Source organism: Nothoprocta perdicaria, unplaced genomic scaffold, assembly GCF_003342845.1.
Source record: "Nothoprocta perdicaria isolate Ctin4 unplaced genomic scaffold, notPer1 scaffold_25, whole genome shotgun sequence".
NCBI classification, from domain to species: domain Eukaryota; kingdom Metazoa; phylum Chordata; class Aves; order Tinamiformes; family Tinamidae; genus Nothoprocta; species Nothoprocta perdicaria.
In genome coordinates, this window is record NW_020455477.1 from 2,830,274 (window position 1) to 2,846,180 (window position 15,907).

Below are 15,907 nucleotides of genomic sequence, written 5' to 3' on the forward strand. Positions count from 1 at the left end.
GGGAGCGGGCGGCGGCCGCTGATTGGCTGCGGCGCGAGGGGCGCGCGGGCGGTTGCGCCGCGGCGGGACCCGCGCGGGCCGCCCGTTTTGGGGCGATCTGGGGGCGTTTGTGTGTTGCGCCGTTCCGTTTTGTTCTGTTTTGTTCTGTTTTGTTTTCTTTGCCCGCCGCCTGCCGCCCTGCCCCGTTAACATCCCGCCCCCTGGCGCCGGCGCGTGCGAGGCGCCTTCGTTTTGGGGTCAGAACACGGGATTTCGGCGGCGGAGCGGCTCCTGCCCCGGGCGCCGCCGTGCCCGCGCTGCCCCCGTGACTCAGGGCGGCCCGAGGCGCCTCCCGCCGTGACGCAAGGCGGCTGTTTCCCCTTTATTTATGTTTTGCCTTTTTTTTTCCGCCTCTCGTGACGGTACATGCCTGGGAAGTGAGTGTGCCACCTGAGGCAGTGCGCGCCCGGCTAAATATAGGTCGCTGGAACAGGGCCCTTGCAGCGGAGGGGAAGGGGGGTTCTGTGGGGCTGCACCCCGGAGCAGCTTGGGCAACCCAAAGAGCAGCGAGGGCCCGTGGGGACGCGCTGAAGGCCAGGGGACAGACACACTGAAGAGCGAGGGGACAAGGTTGAGCCTGGGACAGAGCCTGCTCCGCTGAGGCTGCCCCAGCGCCACCAGGAAGAGCTTTCCGTGTAGACCCTCCGCTCCGAGCCCCGGGCATCCGGGTGTCCCTTTTCCAGGCAGCTCCACCGCTTCTGTGCCGATGTTGTCACAGCATCACAGAGTGGTTGAGGTTGGAAGGCACCTCTAGAGATCATCTAGTCCAGCCCCCTGCTCCAGCAGGGACACCCAGAGCACGGGCCAACCGGCCACATCCAGGCAGGTTTGAAAGACCTCCGGAGATGGAGACTCCACAGCCTCCCTGGGCAGCCTGTGCCAGGGCTCTGTCACCCTCACAGGGAAGAAGTTCCTCCTCGCATGGAGATGGAACTGCCTGTGTAGCAGCTTGGACCCATTACCCCTTGTCCTGTCGCTGGTCACCACTGAGACCCGTTGTCCCCCGGGGTGCCATCCGCTGCTGCAGGGGCGGCCTCGTTTTGCCACAGCCCCTTCCCCTCCAGACTGCGTGTTGCTGCACAGGATTGTTTTTTCCTTAATCTCCTAATCAGAATTAAGTATACGCCTAGAGATAATGTTATATAACAGCGGCACAGTAAACAACGATTGCAGGATGGCTTTGCAACACCAGCCAGCCTTGCTCAAAATGCGAGTTCAGTGAACGTAGGTGAATCAGAAAGGATGCGGCAAGGACAAAAGGATTGTGATTTATCAACCCCGCTTCCATATTGTTTCAATATAATCTGCATATTATTTCTCCTCTTAAGTATTTTCATTGTCAAATGAGGGCAATATTTTATCTAGATTCTACATAATTTTTTTTCCTTCTATAACGATGAAGATCAAGTCATTTGGAAAATTATAATTTTGACTTGTGAAAACATCCCAAAACCAAAATTAAAATTTGTCCATTTTGAGCATGCTGCAAATGTGCGTTGCAGCAAATTCAGTATTGCTTTGGAAATGCAAAACTCTACCAGAAACAGTTTGTTTTAGGAAACTGGCATTTCTTCATTCAGAAAAGACAGGAAGCGCTGAAATGAATGTCCGTGGTACCCCTTATTGCTGGTTGCCTTAGATAACGTTTTCTAATTGCTGCTTTGGTGCTTCCTCTGGTCCTGGTCTTTTGCTCCCGGCAGCCCTGGGCCATCGGCCTCTCGCCTCCTGCTCCTGCTAAAACACATATTTATCCAAGGGCCTGGAAAGTGCCGAGTCACCTTCGCCGCTGTCAGCCCAGCACCGTGTGCTGAAGTAAAAATAAAATTACTCTCACCCCAAGTTCCCTCAATGCTCGTGCCAGTATTAATTTTACCCTCGGAGTAAGGGTAAAATTTAGCCTCTAGATCTGACGCTCAAGGATACGCACGGTGCTGGGGTTTGTGTTTAATTATTATGAGCTGCGGTTGCTGTCAGGGATGTCTCCCGCTGCAGGTTGGTGGCCTGGCAGGAGATGCCTTGCAGCCTTGGGGTCTGCCCTGTGATGCCCCTGCCTGCAGACAGTGACTCTCTTTTGAGCAGGAACTTTCCATGCATAGTCTCCAAAATGAAGTTCTGGTCAAAATTAGGGTTGCGCTCACCAGAAGATCTATTTCAGTTATGTTAATGTCAATTATACCCTGGTCAAAACAGACGGATGAGCGGAGGAGGCCGGATTAGCACAGGAAGAGCTAGCCGCCCTGTGGCGCCGGTTTAAGAAGAGAGAAGCTTGACACACACACAGTATCCAAATCTGCCATTCACCTTCTTTTTCCTTTTTTTCTCTCCAAGTGACTGTTTTCCTTGGTAAGGCTCGATCATGCTCCGCTGAAACCCAGAACCAATAATATCTTGCAGAAAAGCAACACTTCCCAACACTCACACGTACGTGTATTTTCAGGTCTTCCTCACACACTCCCCCTCTCCCACCACCTTCAGTGATATGTGACTATGGAAAAATACAAAGAAAAAAGTCCAAACGAGAGGTTTCTGTCACAGGAGGAAGCAGAATGACCCAATCCTGATCCCAGAAGTGCCTAAACGCTTGGGTGTAAATGCCTAGGTTAACGTTTCAGTGCTTGACCTCACTGCATAGGTCCAAATATAGAAAAAGAAACAAAATAGGGTTTGCGTGCAGGGGTGGGAAGAAGAGCGAGTTCCCTCCCTTTAATGTGCAGAGTTTAGGGCCAGGCATTTTTTTTTAGCTATATGTCCATCTCACTCTGCATATGATGGTTGCTTTCAAATTTGCATGATGTATATGCGACACAGTAACCGTATTTGTAAGAGAGTCTCTGCACTTCCCCGTGCTACTGTTTAGAGAGATACAACAAACAAATCATTCTTTCGATCACAACTTATAAAACCTAGGGGAGAATGGATTTTTTTTGTTTTGGTTTGTTTCTTTTTGTAACACAGCTAGGCACCACCAGAGATAATATTTAGTCAAAAAATATGCGTTGATTTTTAATACATTGCATTAAAGATTCTGACAAAAGTAGTTCAGCCAAAAGCAGAATTTTATTCCAAATCACTGAAAGAACAACAAAGCACAGCACAAGCACATAAATACACATTTAGTTCCTTAGCCCTTCCTCTGTAAATCAGAATAATATCTCATTGATTTATGTCATATTTAAGGTGCATCAGTTGTGACTGGTGCAGGAGGGATGGGGCGCTGTAAAACCATGAGGAATATTGGGAAGTGGGATTTATTAGGCACTGCTATGTGCTGCTTCTCTGCAAAGGAGCAGGGCAGTGTCGAGGTGCCCTGTCCCACAGTCGCAGTTTCTACCCACTGGGAGACTTTTTCTTCCCTGCATGTTGTAAATGAAGGATTTTTTTTAACCTCCCATCCTCACTGCTTCAGAGGACTTAGGAAGGGGCATTAGACCTAGAAGAGCCACCTGCATATCAGCTAGCTGTGCAGTTTTTTCCATTTAACTTGTTTTCGTTTCTTCCACAAACAGTAATAACGCAAATATTATTTATTGTGAAAAAGCAGGTGATCATTTTAGCTCTTTTATTTCTGTTTGTTCTTCGTTTTGCCCCGTGGGGGTGGCTGAGCGGCCCAGAGGTGCCGGTGCCAGCAGCGGTACCACCGGAGGTCCGGAGCCCCCCTATTCCCTGGATTGTGCCCAGGAGGATTTCTCCTTGCAGAGAGCAGAGCCTGCGGAGCGCAGGGCAGCGTCAAGTTTTTGTCTCGTTCCCTCAGCAAAACTCTTGGCATGTAACATTTGCTTGGGCTGACTCTTAATCTCAATTCTTGTGCATTTAAATGTCACTACAAATGGAGTAAATGCTAAAATATGACAATCTAAGCTGTTTAACAACTCGAAAATTAGACAGAAATACTTCCAAGTGCCCTTGCAAGCAGGAAAGAGAGATCAGGCTCAGCTCCTGTCACCTGCCAGTGACTTAGGCCAACAGCGCAGCCTGGCCAGCCGCCCGGCCCCGCTTTCCTGGCGCCTGCAGAACCAGCTCTGCTCCGGCCCGGGCCCGCTCCGAGCTCGCTGTTCGTGCTCAGTGCCCCTAGACCGGCCGCACAGATCATGAGGTTGCTCTAATGAGCTCATCGTGTAGTGGCACATTTTAGAAACAGGTCTAACCAGCCAATGCACATAATAGCAGAAATTAATGCTGTCCAACCAGCGCTGGCTTCCCTCTCAGTGCCTGACCCACTTCAGCGCTGCTGGAATAATATGTGAAATCCTTAACAGATTAAGTCTGGTGTCCCTCCAAGTGCAAACTCATGTCTGCAACGCTTGGTGTGACTGTCACCTTGCACAATATTGCCTGCAAAACACAAAGCAATTTGGTGCCTGTTGTTGGCCAGCACCGCAGCTTCTCTTACGGCAGCAGTTGCAGGAAGCTCTATACAGTCACTTGCCTTTTGCCCTACCTCCCTCTCTGTCAAAGAAAGACCGCAGTAGTTTAACATAACTGTGTAAATGCCTGTGTCCTCACTGTCACCGTAAGAGAGGAAGCGATCGCACTCAGAAAGCATCAACTCTTGGGTGACAGCCCCATTTTCTAGCCCTGAGACCACTGCCACAGTGCCAAGAAGAGAGATTCACAGATCACATCCCCAAATCGAAATTACAAAAAAAAAAAAAAAATTAATGGTAAAAGAAGAGCCACGTTACATCAGCTGCAAACAGCAGTGAAAGCTGCAGCGGCAACGGAGCGGTACGATGAATGGTTCAGGTTCAGAGATTTTTCCTACCACATAATGAGAATCTGCTCTTAGAGGCCAACAGCGGCGTGCACAGCGTGTCGCATAACAGCACGCAACAGCAGCAGTTGCTTCAAAACAGCTAATTTTCAGAAAAAAAAAATGTTTCTGCTGCAAGCTAAGGAAGAAAATGCTGTGCACAAACTCAACTGAAAGTCTAAAGTTTTCAGCAATACCATGTAAATTTTTTTCAGGTTTTAAACACTCAAAAAATTCAATCTTGTTTTAAAACCATACTATACAAACACACCAACAGGCCAGAGGTGACTTAATCTTGGGGTGTAAAGTACCTATATGGGAAAACAGTGTCAAGTTTAAAAAAAAATAATTAGTCAAAGTAGAGAACACACATTGCTTGTCAGGTAGTGTTCACTGCCATGCTGCAGTGCTCCCCATGACGCAGGCTGGGGACAGATGTGCTTGGGGACAGCCAGCACATTTTTGGCCTTACAAGAGCTCATTGCTCAGTGCTGGCAATTTCTCCGGAGCTGAGGGAATTTGCTGTGAAAAGGGGGTGGGTATAGCACGCTTCACGATTTTCACGGTTACACTCACAGAGCTGACTTCATTTGTGGCCGTTTCTGGCCTTCCTGCCCCAACTATTTTGACATTTCGCATTGGTGAGGTGACAGAAATGAGTCAGCGCCAACGCTTCAGTGCCCATGGCCTTTTCACAGCCAGGCCAAGAGTGATGAGGGAAGTTCCCTCACAGGAATCTTCTCCTCCTCATAAAATATATGTACTGTTTACAAAGTTCCTTCTGCACAGGAGAAGCCTCTGGTCAGAGGTTGTTTGCCTACTTTCCAGATCATTTTTAGTGCTGTAGAAGGAAAGATAACTACAATGAAAGCCACGAGTAGCGAAGCGGCCAATCTTTAGGCCGGGGTCAGGTGTTTTCTGTCGGAACTGCGGTGCCGGTTGACGAGGTGACTGACACCCAGCTGCTTGACATCACTCCCCCGCGGCTGTACAGTCAGCCCTATTGCATAACAGCCAGGCTCGTATGAAAAAATTCCTCGTTCTTTGGAGCTCAAAGTCGGCCGGGCACTCGGAGACCTCTGCTCACTGACCCTGCTGCCTTTGCACGGCAGCGGATGAGGGCCCAGCTCATCCATCTGCCACCGGAGAGGTCTGTTCAAGGAGCCCTGTCTTCACTGGACTCAACCTTATGAGTTTACAGCTGTTTAAAGACTGAAATTGCAAAAGTCTTTCAAGGTGTTAAAAAGCAAAGGGCAGGGAAAAAGGAAAAAAAAAAAAGATTATTAAAGGATAAAAAATCACATACTCCCCATGATTGAACAAAAGTCTGTATCCACATTAGACCATTTTGCCATCATGGGAGGATCACTTGTAGGGCTAAATCTTTCTATTATTGATGCAGTGTATATTAACTAAAGTTCACTGTTAGTAGTGTAATTTATACATGCCATATCAACAGCTTTTCCAGGTGATACAATCACATTTCTTAGTGTTTCTTTCTGACCCAAATTCTTTAAATTAAAAACTATAGTGGGAATAAAAAACTGTAGTGGTCAGATCTCAAGGCTTTTTTGGCTCCAGTTACCTAGAAGATGTTTTATTTATGTGATTATTAAAATCACTACCTCAATTTGAAAGGCTTTTAGAGAGCTTGCAGATTCTACCTACGTAGCACAAGCCAAAAACATTCCCAAAAGAATTATATTGCCCTTAGCACTCTCAAAAAATAATTATTGTGCATACCCAAGATATTCCTTATTTTGAACAAGTAATACACTTACCATTAATATAAAAAAAAAAAGTGAATATAAGTGCCATATTTCTACTTCAGTACAGAGAGAGGATACTAGTAGTAATTTAATACAGACAAAAGAATTATGTCTGGAATATGATTTTCCTCTTTGCATTTCAATACGAAAATGCCATGTTTAGCTAGGAGCTGAGGAATAAGCAATCCTGCAAGTTATTTACTTGTAATCACCTTCTCCTGCTTCTCTATTTCATCTTATGCATATGTTACAGCACAGTTACAATTTGGACCCACAAGGCAAATTCAGTTATACTGGCTGTTCCCTTGCTTTCTGCTGGTTTTGGGAGCTTGGCATAAATAACAAAGCACCAGTGAAAAATTACAAAATAACCATAATATCCTTGCATTTTCAAAATGCCGACCATTTCGTTTTTCGTGTTCAGTCCCCCAGCTCTGAGCACCCTTTGCCCGAGCAGGTCTCAGCTCCCAGTGCCGCCCTGAGGGAAACCGAGTCCTGCCAGAACTGCCAGGTTTTGGAGATGGTTTCCAGCCCCTGCCATCCACACCGGGCTCACGAACACACAACTTTCTTCTCTCTTCTCTTTTGGAATATCATTTCTGACCAACGTGCCCAAAGTTCCCCAAGAAAAAATCAGTGTCCTTTCATGAACTTGCCTTCAAGCCAACTACCATTAAGAAGACTCTTAATTTAAACTTCCCAGGGTTTGAATTCATCTTAGCTAAAGGAATCCAAGAAGTCTCCCCAAAATTTCCAATTTTATTATAAATCAAATGGACATCTTAGCAGCACAGGCATTTAATAAATTCACATCAATGAAGAGCATGCAGCTTAGATGTTAAATGGTAAGCCTGTCTTAAGTACCAGGCTGCTTATGAAAAGCAAATTCTTAGATAGTCCCAAGATCTTTTGAAAATAATAGGTGCAATTCTTGTTCTGTTCAAGCCATTTTGTTGTTTGAAATGCTGTGGAAGTTCAACTACTCCTGGCCATCAGACAAGAGCCCAGCAAACCTCGCTGGCCTTGCAGATTCCTTAAAGGCAGGAATGCCAGCGATGACTTCTGCCAAACGGGGCCGTGTCAGCCAAATGGAAAGGTGTAAATCCTTCCCTCTTGTGCATTCACTGCCTCTAGCAGTTCTCAGGACCTGGCAGTTTGAAACTGCCTGCTATTAACAACCAGAAAAGTATAGGGCAGAATGCCAACTTCTAAATTAAACAAACCAAAATCCTTTTCTAGTTGGCTTTAAGGAAAGATGTATATTTCTTTCACATCTAGTGCTCAGTATATAGCCAAGGTTGAGTGAGTGCCTGGAAAGCTACCAAAGATTTATATACACTTATTTTACTAAAAGAAACTGCAACTGCATTTTTGAACACTTCACCAAGGCCCATGAAGATACCCCCTCTCCATCTCTGGGCCAGATGGAGTATTGGGAGCTGGGAAGATTTTTCAGAGTGGAAAGTCCTAAAGATCATTTCACAATCCCCCATTAATCAGGCTGGCCCAGTTGCCTTCAGGGAAACACAGCTAAAGCGTTTCAAGTCAGTTAAAAGGCTGATGATTTTACTGTTGATTTTCACTCAGGGACAGCGGCTTGGATTTTTTTTTTTTCTTCTTTCTTTTAATCTTTGGATTTGTAAAATTTGACAACAGAAATAATCCTTATTTGAATATTTTTAATTTTCTTAACATATTACAAGCAGCTCTTCAGTGTGGACAGATATATAAAATAAATAAGCCAACCTATTTCTGAATGGGAGAGAAATTATTAAAAGCGAGACATGTACTGAAGCTTTGTGTCACCCATAGCTGAGGCATCACATACAGGAACCACACTGTTACTTAACATGTGCCCTAGGGTCTCTGTAAAACATAATACCGGGTACACAGAGCGACATACGGTAGCTACACACAGCAAACGTGTATAGATGCCTATGAGAAGAAATGCTGCAATATTTCAAAGTCACTTTTTAGCATCGCTAGGAAAGCATCCAGAGAGAGAGATGAACATCAACATCAAGCTCTACCCACCTGCCAAACTCCTAGAAAACCTACCAGGCAGCCAGTATGTTTCGAAGAGGCTAAATAGCTGCAAACCCATAGAGTGAAATGGATGTTCTGCTTTCCAGATGGAAAATGAACCACATTCTCTGACTATAGATCTCCTACTAAACATTATACAACAGTTTATAGACTTATATTAGAAAATGACAAGGATATCAGGAGTTTTACTTTGCTTAACAACAACATATAGTTTAAGTTCTACCTCATCATTCATAATTCCGTACATATTTTGGGCATGCATCTTATGGGGGTCTTGTAAATTTGAAACTGAAACATGCAATGGAAACTTAATGTGCCTTTCAGGCCTTGGACATGAAATGCAGCGGAGTCCAGGTGCTGCAGGTGCAGAGCTGGTGCTGAGCCATCAGGTGAACATAGGGCTTCATTATGGTCATTGCTGATGGGAGCTTCATCCGTAGAGCAGATGAGAGCAGATCCCTGCAGGGAGAAGAAAAAAGGATGTTTAGTCTAAATTGATAGGAATTTGATCATTAGGGCAGGATTTTATTCACACTCATTTCTCCTTGACATTATGTTATGGGTGAAATGCAGAGGGTTTTGTTTTAATGAAGACTTGCGGCAAGGGCAGAAATTGTTATTCAGGGATTTCTCAGGCCTGCAAAAATGCCTTGGCTTGAGGGATTGTGCATTCACAAACATAGATTACCCAATAAAATCCATTACTTTTATGTTGCTCATCAGCGCCAGTTCTGTGAATCAAGAGCTCTGTTGGGTAACCCTGCACCTTAATTACGTTTTGGTGACAGGTAGAGATTTGAAGGATTCTTCACTATTACTTTGACAGCAAAGTTTGCTGGTGCTTGATACCTGCCCCAGCAGCTCTACCTCATTCTCCCCTTGTTAAAGCATTGTGCAAGAAAATATGTGCAATGAAGAAGATGGAGCGAACCACCCTCTGCACGTGAGACTATTTCTCCAGATGGTTATCTGTTTAAAAAGTCCTTGTCAAAACAGTGTAATGCTCTTCGCAACTGCAGGAGCCACCTTGCTATGCAGGGACAGGAGATGTTTTGGCACCAGAAAATTCCATTGCTGTTCCCACCACTTACCTCTGGGTGCAGGAAATGAGCTATGGAACTAAGTAAAACTAAGGATATCACACTGTATATATATTAAAACAAATAGCCTCAAAAAGCAGCCTAATTAATATGTACTATTTGGTTAACAATTTTCTCACTGTAAGTTTTGGAAATGGACATTAATAGTTGTTTTTTATTGAAGAGGCTGCACTTAACGGTGCGGCTAGAGAAGCTGTCCCCAAAGAAGGGGCACTGCTCGATGGGGACTGCACGTTGCCACATGGCCAAAACGAGGTAAAAAACACAAGCCCAGGGGCAGCCAAAGGAAGCCTGCAAGCAGTGAAGGCCAATGCAGCTTCAGAAGTTGCCACCTGAATAGGAGACCCTTTAGATGGGCAGCCTCACAGGAGCTGTCACTGCAGGTCGGGGCTGGCAGTACCTGCACTGCTCCTGCTGCCTCCTCCTTTTCAGCTGCAGCGAAGATTACAATAGCTAGTCCATACACGTTACTGGACAGCAGGATTGCTATTGTTTTCCAGGTATTACACCACCACCGAGCTGTTGGGACAGAAGGGCTGCACAAGTCGGAGCTAGCCTCCTTTCAATTAGCTGCCTAATGAGTCTGCTTCTCCCTTATAAACTCCCATCCCTCCAGTTTTAAGTCTGTATTTCTTTTCAGCTGAAAAACAAAGACTATAATCTGATGATCAAGAACTCTGAAGTTATATGCTGGATCATTTTTCCTATGTCGCATTGCATCCAAATGGAAAATGTAATGCGAGTGAGTGATACTATTCACAAATACAACCTCTGAAGGCAGTGCTGTGCAGAAGTGTAATCTGTACCGCGGTGCATTTCCTCTTTTACACATTCGACTCACTGCTCTCTCTGCACGTCACACAGGCTGCACTTTTCATAGCTGTTCGTCAACTGGACACAGATCTGTTTTAGGGAAGCTACACGGGTTTTGGGGTTGTCCAGGATGGCAGACATCCTCCAGTCCAGAATGGGCCATGGGCTGGCGAGGCAGGTGCTGCCTGGATCGCCGCCGACACCTCCGTTTCGAAAGGGAGAGATGAGGAAGGAGATTGCAGGTGGAGACACGGAGCCTCGCACCCCTGCTGCCAGGCTGGGCCGTGCCCACGTTGCTCATCCTCATCATTTCTTTTCCACCTTCCTTTTCCCACAGCATTTCCTTTTGCTTTACTACCATCTGTTTTTTCTCCACAGAGCCTTCCTCTAACTCTTCAGCCAACCTTACTCCAACATTCAAAAAAACAGTAGCTTTGCTGCTTCAAGGCTTTACAAACCTAGAGTTTCCTTAAAGTTGCTCAGCCTTTCCCTGTTACCATCACAGGTTTCCACCCCAGTTTTCCAGGAGAGCTTACCACTCCCTATTTACTCTAATCTTGCCCTTATTTAAGCAATGTAAACCCTTCTTTTATCTCTCCTTTTCCCAAAGTGCATCATTGTCACAGCTTAGGGCCAGTCCTTCTTGGGGTTCATGAGAGCTGCAGTCCTCTGAAGGTTGAAACTGCTGCGATTGTGGCCCACATGAAGCTGCAAACCAGGCTCATTGACATCTACAAAAACAATTTTCAAATTTAACTTTTCACAGAAATGCTCCAATAATTTTTCAGTCTAATAAACTGCACAAGATATAACTTATGGGTTCAGGTCAAACGAGGAAAATCAGAGCAAGCATATAGCATTGGTTTTACCAGAAGACCTAGGTACAGTATATAACTAGTAGTACTGCAAAAGATTACTAGAGGAGACAACCCATCAAGGAAGCTGCATGTTCAGCTGGGGGTGCCCAGGGATGGGGGTGACCACTGGTGCAGAGGGGATGCACCAGGTTTGAGGCTTGGGTGGACTCCACACAACGCATGGGAGAACTTGGCCAAGAGAAGAAGAAAACAATCAATTTCTTATTATATGAATGAGAATCATTAGGGATTTGCAGTTTGAGTGCTATAGATGCTACTAAGATCCAAGGCAAAGGAAACATCCATCTTGTAAGAACTCCAACAAGGTGGGAGTCCGTCTTGTAAGAATAAAACCCACAGATACTTAGTATGCCACAATGGAGGACTGCTACTTCCAAAAGTAAAGCAGTAATTTCTCACAATATTAAGGCCAAATAAAGCTAGTTTCAGCATTGACTAGTGACTGTTAATTTATCACTATTGGGGATGTGCTGCAAAATCACCCTGAGTTCTTGGACTGTGACCTTGATATTTCTTGAATTGCATACAGGTGTGTGTGGGTGATATGAAGGCCCTCTCTAAGCCCAAGGAAGGGTACCAATTTGGATAGACTATACTGCAAGCCCCTCAAGCACAAGCTTGTTTACCAGCACAGCCTATGTGGGCTAGCATTAAATATTCCATTGTTTAACACAAACTCCTTAAAGGTTGGAGTTACTGTTCCAGAAGAACAGCTCAGAAAGCAATTAAATGGCTTCATATGCCATGATGTTCAAACCACATAGCCTTAAGAACAACACGAGTGTAATGCCACAGCACCAAAGATAGTTTGATGAGGCTTAGAGCTTTTTAGACATTCTTTACCCCATTCTCCCAGTCTCCTGGATAACTGTGCTGTCTGTGATTACACCAGAAATTAATCTGGCCCAGGCAGCCAAGAGAAGTGAGTCCTTGTAGCTTGTTGTAGTGGTGCTGAAGCTGGAATAAATTTTACTAACCAGCAATCAGAGGTCAAAATACAGCAATGGGTATTTTCTAGGTAGAAAATACAGATTTTTAGGTATTACATGTTTGATTGCAAGTACTAACAAGCTCTAAAGAATATCTCCAGAGAAGCAAGCACGAGGGCTTTACATCAGATGCTTCATGCAGCAAATGCACGAAACTGTTTCACTGCCACAGAAGGTCTGTGCCTGCTTCACAGCACACTTGCTGTGCCTGGTGCAGGTCTCATCCTGGAAGGGAAATGCCGAGGGAGCCCGGAGCAAGTCATGCACGGGAAGAGATTAGCTCTGCGAGCAGCGCTCGTGGAAAGACGAGGGAAAGGGAACGGTGCCAAAGGCTATCCGGCTCTGCGAACAAATCATTCATTTCTTAAATTCTCTCCTCTTCAGTGTGGTAAAGGGCACTTATGAATAGATCTTTTTGGACCTGAGCCGGTAGCTCTTCCTGGCCATTTTGCAAAGCCAATTTAAATACTATTGATGCTGACTTCCTTCTCTTCCATAGTTCTACAGTTAACCGGGAAAAGTTCAGTTTTTGAGAACCTTCTTGAGGATAAGGCCTGAACTGGCACTACTTTGTCAGACCTGAATAAGTCTACACTCATGACAGCTAAATTTTGCCCAGGGTCTTTAATAAGAATTCAGATGTAACTGTGGGGGTTTTTAAATATATATTTCGAAAATTTTAGCCATCCAAACTATGTAGGGCAGTGCATCCTCTATGTTTATTTTTATTCCTAATCTAGATAGCTTCTCTATCAGCTGTCCTCATGGTTTGGTAGCACGAAGGCCTGGAAGCCTACCAAGACACATATATAAAACCGCCTTTTTGGTTTCCTTCAGTGGAGGGACAGATTTTCCTTTCTTTTCGAGTCGCTGAGAAGTCACAGTGCATGCTAATTCCAGACAAATGTGAACACATGCTCCCCGAACAAGGGATGTGAGGCTACGTTTAAAGCAAGTGTGCTAAAAAGGACTGTGGGGTCTTCGGAAGGAGAGACTGCTGGCAACCACTTGGAGAAAGGATTCTGTTACTGAGACGGTATTTTGGGCTCCAGACTGAAATGTTCAGAATGTGATCTGCCCAGACAGCGAAGTGTTATGGGGAGCAGTGCCTCCACCATGGCAACTAACACACGGCTTTTCAGGGCTGCTAATAGTCACACAACGGGAAGAAAAAGGTGTGAAAAGAAGCATGTTCTTACAAGCACGGACTGCAAATCTACAGCTGCATGCTCCAAGGCTGGAACCAGGAGTTAGGGGCTGCTGTATTGCCTATTTCCTCTTCTCTTCTAATTGAGAACATGCAAATAAATTCTTGCTTAGAGCTCATCTATTTGGCTGACCTCCGTAGAGCTCAAGGATGCTGTTTGCTACCAGCAAGGTACAAGTGCAACAAAAGGCCAGAGGAAGTCAGCTCAATAAAACTGTTGTTGACAGGCAAGGATGAATATCTTTCTAGCAAGGCCACAACCCTCTCTTTCCAAATTAATGGATCCTTCAACACAAAGGCAGAAGGATTATGAGATACGTAGGTAGATCCATTTGCTCACAAGTTCCTGGGAAGGCTGTAGACACTTTCAGGATCAGCAGCACAATACTCGGCCGGGAGCCTGCTCCTAGAGGCATCGCTGAGTGGTTCCTGAAAGACAGATACACACGGTCAATAGCTGACGTGGTCCTCAGCCCAGTGTCCGACCTGGCACTGGACCGGCTTTGGGAAGAAGGAAAAGCTGTTTGAAGGTGAAGTCCACTGTGGATTTCCCAAACATACTTCAGCTGAGGAGGGTGCTCTGCCTTGCTGGTAAACAGCGATGGTTACACGTGGAAACAACTGCCCATCTCCTAGGTTTTGTGAAACGGGAGCACTGAGCTCCCATTCCCTCCCATGGGGAGGGAGCATCACACCTTAAGCATGATTTAGTCATATGCTAAATACTCTGTCATGCTTTCTCCAGTTTTGTCCATCTCAGATGACAAAGGTGACCAAGGACACATTGTGGGCAACACTGTGGCTTGCAAAGGGCAAGCAGCCCAGTAACCTGCCTGCAAACACTCCCGATTTGAAACTTCTTCCTCTCATTTAATAATGACAGATAGTCCTGAAAAATAGGAATCAGTTCACTGACTAAACAAAGGCCTCAGCTGATAATGATGAATTCATCTCCAATCTAAATGTCCTTGAGGATTGAGGTTTTTGGTCTACAGCTATTAATTTGAATTTTGGGTCTCTGAATTAGATAACAAAACAATAATGACAGTTGCTTACATTTCTCACTAAAATCCATTAGATTGTGTCATGCAATCAGTAAAGGAAAATAAAAGATAACAAGCCACTTTGCTTGCAAATCTCTCCAATGATGCATGATTTTGAGTATATAAATTTTGAACATATATTTATTTTTGAATATATATATTTTATATATATAGTGATCAGCAGATATATACAACTCAGATGTATTATACTATTTTCTCTAATTTTAGCTTCCTATTTCATCATTTCTAATATCAGATTATTTGCATTCACATCGACAGCAGACTTACGTGGGTAAAATTTGCACAAAAATCAGAGTGGTATCGCACAGCAAGTTACGTTTGTTTTGATGGCAGTGACAGGGATGAACTCAAAAATCCCATTATTTTTAGTAACTTTGTAGGTGTTATTATATAGCCTGTCTGTCTGTGTAATTCACACGCCCATTTATAAGGGGGTTAAAATACTGGCTGCCTTCAGTTTGCCAGGACGCATCAGCTAATAGCAACTTCATCTGCTGCGCTGGGTGTCACACTACCTGCTACAGAATTATGCTTAAGTACATATTTGATTTGGTGCCAAGGGGGCTGCAAACAAACTCTGTCTCCTCGCAGCATGCGCAACATTCACCGAGCCCTCAAATCCCATGGATTTGGAACCTGCTCCCCGAAAGCGCCAGGCGGGAGGAGCTGTGCTCCTCCAGGCAGTGATGTCCACGTGCCTCTCACTGACCACTTGTCTTCATCTGCAGGGAGAACTGCCCTTACACACTGCTAGCACTCAAGGGGTGACTGCATCTAACCCAACCACCGTGTTGCTGCTGGCGTTGTCCCTGCTCACCTCTCTTCTCCGGTGGGGTGGATGGCTGCAGACACAGACTGGCCCCACACCAGTGGGGAGCGAGCCCTCAGGTTACCTGCCCTCACCAGGCTTAGCACAGCCTGGCACTTTTCAACAGCATCAATCAGCCTAATAAAACACGGGTGTTACCTGCAGCTCTCCTCTGCTTAGGCAGGCACAGCTGTTGACCCCATGGTCACTATTCCTGGTCTACTGAGAGCTGTTTTGAGAAAGTCCTGGAGAAAGAGGCCCTCCCTTCTTACCATTCCCCAGGTGCTGTCCTGAGCCACATCCCTCGTGAGGCTGGTGGCTGGGACAGGGCAAGCTGGGCTAACCTCCAGGCTGGGGCACCCACAGGCTGTCCAGCCCACACCGTCCAGCGCCCAGCCTGGGTGCAGCACCCAGCCTGGACACCCTGCATCACATCCCGCCCGG